This window comes from Caretta caretta, chromosome 1, assembly GCF_965140235.1.
Source record: "Caretta caretta isolate rCarCar2 chromosome 1, rCarCar1.hap1, whole genome shotgun sequence".
NCBI lineage: Eukaryota > Metazoa > Chordata > Testudines > Cheloniidae > Caretta > Caretta caretta.
Genome location: NC_134206.1, coordinates 342742610 through 342750887, shown reverse-complemented (window position 1 = coordinate 342750887; position 8278 = coordinate 342742610). Strand labels below are relative to the sequence as shown.

Genomic DNA, 8278 nt, shown 5'->3' with positions numbered 1-8278 from the left:
CGTGTCGAAGGAATTTCCCAAAGGAAGCACTTGCGCAGTGGATCCTGTGCTGGATATCACTGTTGATTTTTGCATTTTGAGAAAGTTGGCTACCAAGGTAGCAAAAGTGCCCAACTTTCTCCAAAATCTGACCCTTGATGGTGTTTTGTGGTACATCATGTGCTAGGCCTGAAGCAGGTTGATAGAGAACTTTTGTCTTCTCAATATTGATACAATGTATGCATTTGTCAAACCTGCATGCTCTCTTATGTGGATCTGAGACATGGACATTGCTTAGACAAGACATCAGAAGGCTGGAGGCATTATATATGCATTGCCAGCAGCGACTACAGGTTATAAGGTGGGTTGACTTTATCAGTAATAGGGATGTATCATTGAGAGCTGGCATCGGGAGGACTGGAGTCATCACTGCCCACTACCGCTGCCCTTTTTCAGTCATGTAACCTGCCTCAGAAACAAAGTCTTTGTACATCGAGCTCTGAAGATCAGACTTGAGGCTAGGCGAAGACACTACCTGCTCATGGACTGGTGGCAGCCACGTGGTTGCCCATGAATAATCTGGTTGCACCAGATCAGTCATAACCCTGTGGAGTTCTTAGATGCTTGGAATAAAGCTGTACATTGTGGTCATGGACATTGGGTGCTATGGACCACCGCTGTCTAAGGGTACTGTTATTATTTACTGTAAGCACTTGCTAAATTCCTATTGACGTCTGCTCATACATAAAGTTAAGCATGTCAGTTAAAGTCAGATGGGTGTGTAAATATTTTGCCTAGTCAGGGTCTAAATAATAGAGGTTGTGTTTGTGCCATTAGCAGCAGTTATACCACTGGTAAGTTAAAAAGAGGAAGGCCTGATTTGATTCCTTAATTAGCACTCTTCCTCCTGAAGACTAAATCTGGCACACAGTTACGCCACACTGGCCAAATGCCCTGTGAAGTACCACTTACTCCATGTCAGGGTTCCCTCCCAACTCTGAACTCTAGGGTACAGATGTGGGGACCTGCATGAAAGACCCCCTAAGCTTATTTTTTCCAGCTTAGGTTAAAAACTTACCCAAGGCACAACTTCTTCCTTGTCCTTGGAATGGTATTGCTGACACCACCAAGTGAGTTAGATGAAGATTTAGGAAAAGGACCACTTGGAATTCCTGTTTCCCCAAAATATCCCCCCAAGTCCCTTCACCCCCTTTCCTGGGGAGGCTTGAGAGTAAACACCGTGAGCACAGTCTAGACCCTTGGGTTTTTAGGATACTAAAAACTCCAATCAGATTCTTAAAAACAGAACTTTTATTATGAAGAAAAAAAAGTAAAAGAAACACCTCTGTAAAATCTGGATGGAAGATAATTTTACAGGGTAATAAGATTTAAAACACAGAGGATTCCCCTCTAGGCAAAACTTTAAAGTTACAAAAAAAAAACAGGAATAAACCTTCCTCTTAGCATAGGGAAAATTCACAAGCTAAAACAAAAGATACTCTAACGCATTTCCTTGCTATTACTTACTATTTCCGTAATTTTAGATGTATCATTCAGTAGGAGTTGGATTACTTGCTTGGTCTCTCTCTTTGTCTCCGGAGAGAACAACAAAAGCCCCAAACAAACCTTCCCCCGCAGATTTGAAAGTATCTTCTCCCCTTATTGGTCCTTTTGGTCAGCTGCCAACCAGGTTATCTGAGCTTCTGAACCCTTTATAGGTAAAGGAGGGATTTTATGCTACCCTTAGCTGTATGTTTATGACACTCCACATCCTATACTCGGGGCTTGCTCGGAGCTTGCCTGCTATATCCGACGTACCAGGAAAAAGAATGCCACGGTGTGAGCAGAGAGTAGATCTATTAAGGGAAATTCTCCATGTGCCAGTGCTGACTTGATCACTCAGAGTGCTGAATGAATCAGGAAGAATCTGGGTTCTAGCTTCCGCCCCCTCCCAAATTAGCCTCATTATTATCTATTATTTGTATGACAGTAGTACTGAGAGGCCATGATGTACTAGGCACTACGCAGACACATAGGGAGAAAAAGCCCCACCCTGTGGTTACAGCCAGGATAGATACTAACAACTCTTTCCCCAAGTGTAACATTATGTCTGAACTGAGCTGATCACGTTAACTGGGATTGAACCACAAAATAACATATTTGGGATCCAGTCTTGCATCCAAATCTACTATTGAAGTCAGTGAGGCGTGGCAGAAAGGACTGGGTCCCTGATAGCCTTTGAAACCAGTGCTCATTTCTTCTTAAGCATAAAACAAATGGCATCCTTTAAATAGAAATAAACGGCAGGGCTACACATTTTATAATAACGAAAAAAGAGGGATTTTATATGGGCATCGTATTGCATAATAGGCAATAATGCTAATAGAATTACCGACATTATGGGCTGCTAAAGGGACAGTTAGTAGCTTGTCTAGCCAACATTTCTATAATTTACTCTGTGTCTATTTAGCCTTGATATACTGCCTAGGTCAATTGCTCCGCTACTTGACTAGCTTACTGCTTCCTGAGTTATAAAGGAGAAAAGTGTGCTTCCTTAGCAATGACCTCTCCTCGGCAATGACCTCTCCTCGGCAAGCTTCTCTCTCATGAAACTCAGTGGTGTCGTGTATTAAGAGAGAGTGTTGAGCTGTTAATATCAGTAGTTAATTGGCAAAGTGCATAGGATGCAGATATTTAAATATAGAGTGTGGAGATTTTAGAAAAGCTGAAATGCATAGAGCAGGCGATAAGGATTTATTATTAGAATAGGTTAATGAGTCCACTCCCCCCCCCCTTCTAAATTGCCCATCCTTTCCCCTGAAGAGTGGTGGAGAGTATGGTTATTGGGGCTAGATAAAGTTTTCGGTTAGTTTTGCGGCGTCATTGTTGTGAATAGTTAGTTGCCTTTGGTGGTAGCATGATGGTTGCATTGTATGAGATGTGTAAGTAACAAGTGTATTTTTAATTCTTTTGTTTCATTAGGATTGGATTCATCCTTTGGCCAAGTGATGGTTGTGAATTTAATATTTGTGTTATGGTTGCGCCTAGAAGGACAAACTGGGATCCGGGCCCTATTCTGCGAGGTACTGTGTATACAAATGTTTATAGACAGTCCTACTACAAAGATCTTATTGTGTGAACAGCCAAGATGAGAAATGGCAGTATTATTGCCCCAATTATTTTACAGATGGGGAACTGTGGCAAGGAGATGTTAAGTGATTTGCCCAAGATCACAGAAGAAGTCTGTACTAGAGCAAAAATATTCAACTCCTGAGTCCTGCTCCAGTTCCCAAACTACAATATCCTTCCTCTCAAAGGAAGTCAGTGGGGGCCCTTACACTGACTTCATTAGGTTTGGGGTTGGATTTTTAATAAGCGATGTTCTAGATGGATATAGGATAGCAATAATTAGACCTGGTCAAAAATTTTGCCACAAAATGAAACATTTCAATAAGGTTGAAACAGTTTTTTTCCAGAATCTTTCTTTTTGCAAAAAATTTCAAGATTTCTACTTTCTGTCCTGATTCAGGATGAAACTACATTTTGGAGTCTTAGAATTTCCTGTGGGATGGAAATTCTGTATTTCAAAAGAGGTCTAACAAAAATAATAATATGATATTTAAGTGAAATAGTGAAAATAATAAGCAGCCTGCTGAGTAAGCCAATATAATGTGTATAGGATAAGAATGATTTGGATTTTTATGGATACTTTGGGTAACATTTGCAAAAATTCCTAAGTACCTTAAAAGCCCAAATCCCATTGTTGGAATTCCGGGTACGTCTATACTGCAGAGAAAAACCCACTGGGCTGAGTCTGAGAGCCCTGTCAATTGACTTGGGCTCATGGGGTCAGGCTGCGGGGCTAAAAATAACAGTGTAGATGTTTCTGCTCAGGCTGGAGATCGGGCTCCAAGACCCTCCCCCATCACTGGGTTTCCGAGCCTGGGCTCCAGCCGGAGCAGGAATGTCTACACTGCTATTTTTAACCCTGAAGCCGCAGCCTCATGAGCTCAAGTCAGTTGACCTGGGCTCTGAGACTTGGCGTTGTGGATTTTTCTTTGCAGTATAGACATATCTATTAGGTCCTAAGTCACTTCATTTGTGAAAGGTTTACCCTTTTTCTGAAGGTCTTAGATTGCATTTTGCACATTAATTAAACCTTACAAGACCCTGTGAAGTTAGCAAAGTGTTTTTATCCCCTGTTTCATGCATGGGTAAACTGAACCCCAGAGTTTAAGGCCAACATTTTTCAAACCGGAGTGCCTAAGTGAGAACGCAAGAGTTCTGACCTTTGATGGAAAAAACCTCAGATAGATCAGGCCGGTCACTGGCCTCAGTCTGACAAATTCTATCCCATTCTATTCTATACAGGTTCTTATACTGCTCTCATCACCGTATTATCTGAAAACCTTCCCTCAGTTCATTAAGTGACGTGAAGCACTGAATCACATAGAACTAGTCACATGATTAATTTACAATTAAGCAGGCACTTCTCTGCTTTTCTGGATCAGGGCTCAATGGGCGGGAGGGATAGCTCAGTGGTTTGAGCATTGGCCTGCTAAACCCAGGCTTGTGAGTTCAATCCTGGAGGGGGCCATTTAGGGATCTGGGGCAAAATTTGGGGATTGGTCCTGCATTGAGCAGGGGGTTGGACTAGATGACCTCCTGAGGTCCCTTCCAACCCTGATATTCTATGATTCTATGATTCTAAGTTCCTTCCTACCAAATGCCTAGTAAATTCAATGGAAAGACTGATTGAACTCACTTGGTTTTGGATTAGTCCTATAATCAAACAACAAAAGAGAAGATTAGAGAAACATCAACCAAGCAAATGAAAGTGAGATGGGCACAGGTTGGTTGGCCCTTTAAGGGTAGCTGGGCTTAACCACACCTGTGCCACACCTGTGCTAGATCCACCCTCCCCATCTGGTCTTGAGCAGCTGGGCGATTTCTTTAAAAAGAGCTGAGAAAACTCAGTTTTCTGTGGAAGGCCCTGAATGAGGGTCTGCAGGAGACTGCGAGGGGCTTCCAGGGAAGGAGCTTGGGAGTCAGAGCTCTATGTCACGGTCATAGAAACTAAAAGGTAGCCCAGAGGGGCTGTGATGTGCCAGAGGACTTCAGGGAAGGAGCCTGGGAGTCAGGGCTTACAAGATCCAGAGGTTAAAAGTTAACTCTGAAGTGTGGGCTGAAGAAGAGCCTAAGTGGAAATTTTGTTTGGACTTTTATTACCCTGTGAGGGGATTGAACTCAGGGTGACGCAGCTGGAGGGCTGAGCCATGTGACCCGCCTGGAAGAGAAGGAAAACCCTAGGAAGAAGGAAACCAAGGCAGGGAGCACCTGGAGTGCCAGGCTTGGCCAGAAGGGAGTGCTACAGGGCAGGTAAGCCTTGTGGCAGAGATATTTAAGATAATTAACTATATTTATTCAGAAAAAACATATAACGATCAGGTTCAGCTGTAAGGTGAGGCTGTAAGTCATTGCAGAATTCGGCTTCCTGTGTGCTTAGTTTTCTTCAAACTGCATGATGAAGCTGCCATAAACTTCGTTTTTGATTTTGGTAAGTTGTGAGTTATTTTCACATTGCACTTAGTAAACAGATTAGTGACTATAGTGAAGTGTTAAAACATTTTGGCCAGGCATAAGGTAACAAACCAGCTAACAAAAGGTGCCAATAAATTCTCTATTTTTAAATAGGCATTTGCAAGAGACAAGATGAGACAAATTATCCCTTTTAAGAAGTTTCCAGTGCAATAAAATTTTACACCCACAATACAACATATAATATTTATATCTATGTGTCTGTATCTTTTTTAAAAACTTACCCTTTGCCAAGTTACGAAGTACAACTTGTCAAAGTTACGTCAAGTTTGTAAATCTCCTTTTAAATGAAATTTGTCAGACATCAGCCTTTGCTTGATCTAGGCAGGATCCTCATTTGGCAGAGGTTTTTGGAATACAAATCTCTGTATCATTTTTCTATATTTCTCAGCTTTTATATGTAGTTGATAAAACAGGTAGGCAAGTAGGAGATGTGAATGTTATTTTATGGTATCTACTAAACTTTTCCTATGCACTGTAGCAATCATTAGATATAAAAGGAAAGTAAAAATGGATCGGTAACTTTTCCTAGGCAATGATATGGACCCATTATTTATTTTCTTTTAAATACAGATGAGTTCATGTTTCAGAGCAGCAGCTGTGTTAGTCTGTATTCACAAAGAGAAAAGGAGGACTTGTGGCACCTTAGAGACTAACAAATTTATTTGAGCATAAGCTTTCGTGAGCTACAGCTCACTTCATCGGATGCATTCAGTGGATGAATGCATCCGATGAAGTGAGCTATAGCTCACGAAAGCTTATGCTCAAATAAATTTGTTAGTCTCTAAGGTGCCACAAGTCCTCCTTTTCTCAGATGAGTTCATGTATCTGTTTTTCCCATGATCTGATTAAGGGCTGAATGCTACTCCCATTGACGCCAGTGGAAAACCCATCCATGCCTTCTCCATCCACTGACTTCAGTGGGACCAGTGGAAGGCTCACATTCATTTGGATGCTAACTCAGCATGAAAACTTGGTTTTCAAATCAAGCTGTCCAGGTGGTGTAAATAGTCATAGCTGCATTGGTTTCAGTGGATCTAGGACAATTTATGCTACCTCAGGATCTGCCCCCCAAGAGTTTAGGTTCTCGTTCTGATCCCATGGCAGTCAATGGAGTAGGTCTTTGCGCTTAGAGCCCACCCTGACTCCCACTGAAGTCAATAGGAGCTTGGAAGTCGGCTTTAGTAGGAATTGGATTAGGCCTTCAGTCACGAATCTAGTGCATTCGTGACTGAGGGTACATCTGCACTGCAAATTAAAGTGTAATTGTAGCACAAGTAGGCATACCTGCACTAGCTTTAATCCACCTAGCGTGGGAAACAATAGGAGTGAAAATATGGCCTCATGGGCTAGCTGTCTAGGTAAGCTCTGTGACCATGAGTCCGTACTTGGGTTGTAGACCTGAACCAGGATCCATTCTGCTGTATCTTCAGGGCTATTGTTATCTCACTAGCCTAAATCTCACCTTGATCAGTGGTGTCGACATATCCTTGACACCTGTCTATATGGAGAGTTAGTGGATGGCAAGCCGGGGTGTGAATCCACCTCTCACTAGCCTGCCAAGCACTAACTGGCTGTTCACATCATGCACTAAAACTTCCGTAGTGTGCACTGACCTAGGGCTGGTTGAAACACCAGTATGCCAGAGCTCACCACACAACTTTTAGTGCACAGTAGCAGGGTTTGCACGGCTAGTTAGTGCGCGGCATGCTGGAGTGCTGTAGATTTACACTCCAGTTTGCCACGCACGAACTCTGCCTGGACAAGCACTTAACTGTGGGCAGAACCCCTCTGTCATTAGTAAGGGTGCATGTGGGCCCAGGGGTCTGCCTATGCAGATGCAGTCAATTACAGGTTCAGGGCCTAATTTAGTACATACTCAAATCCATTGCTGTTTTCTTCTCTCTTTTCTTATAACTGCTGGGCTGTGCAGTGCATGTGTCATGTGATGAGTTCCACCATAAACTCAATAACCTTTTCTATTGCAGGTAATTATTTTTTTTTGACATCTCTTTAATCTTGAAAGGATCGCAATTTGATCTCTAATCCTGCTTTATGGAGGTAGCTAATTGCATATTTTGCCAAGCACTTGGGCTTTCTTCCTCATAACTTTTGTTCTGAATGCTACATGAAAGCCATTTATGATGCACTTTACCAGCCAAATATATGTAATATTACATATTATTAGCATGCTTTTTAAGAGCTTGCTTTTGTTGTTCTTCAGCCAAAAGCAAATAACTCTTTCCCTTGCATCATAAAAGATGGTTACAGAACTTTCAAATCATGTTGTCCAGCCCTATAACATTTCCTACCCAAGTTACTACTTATCAAAATAATGATATTGAGAATCTTTCAGATGTGGAAGACACAACTGGGTGCCCAAACCCTGTATTTGGAGGCTCAAGGCAGCATTAGATGTTTAAAATTGGTATTTATATACTCCATGATAGTTCAGAAGATTTTTTTCCCTCAATGCCCACCTCCTTTCCAGCCTGGACACCCACCAGCCACACAAGTTTTCCATTGTGTGTCAAAAGCCCTGTGGTGGTGAATCCCATTAGTTAAGTAAGTAACATGAGAAGGACCCACAATGCTATTTTTTATGTTTATCCTCTGCAAGAATTGAGCATGAATATGATGTATTTCATGTTTCTAAACTAGAGTAAAATGATGATGTTGAAACGTAAGCTTTTTTCATTTT

At 41.9% G+C, this 8278-nt stretch overlaps 1 long non-coding RNA gene across 1 annotated transcript in view; it reads left to right on the top strand.

The window, feature by feature from the left end:
- Positions 1 to 4952: 4952 nt before the first annotated feature.
- The window catches only part of LOC142070953 (uncharacterized), a 28979-nt gene continuing 25653 nt past the window's right edge, over positions 4953 to 8278 (top strand). Inside the window, exon 1 of the long non-coding RNA XR_012666890.1 lies at positions 4953 to 5358. This is a non-coding gene — a long non-coding RNA (uncharacterized LOC142070953). The remainder of the gene's footprint in view (positions 5359 to 8278) is intronic.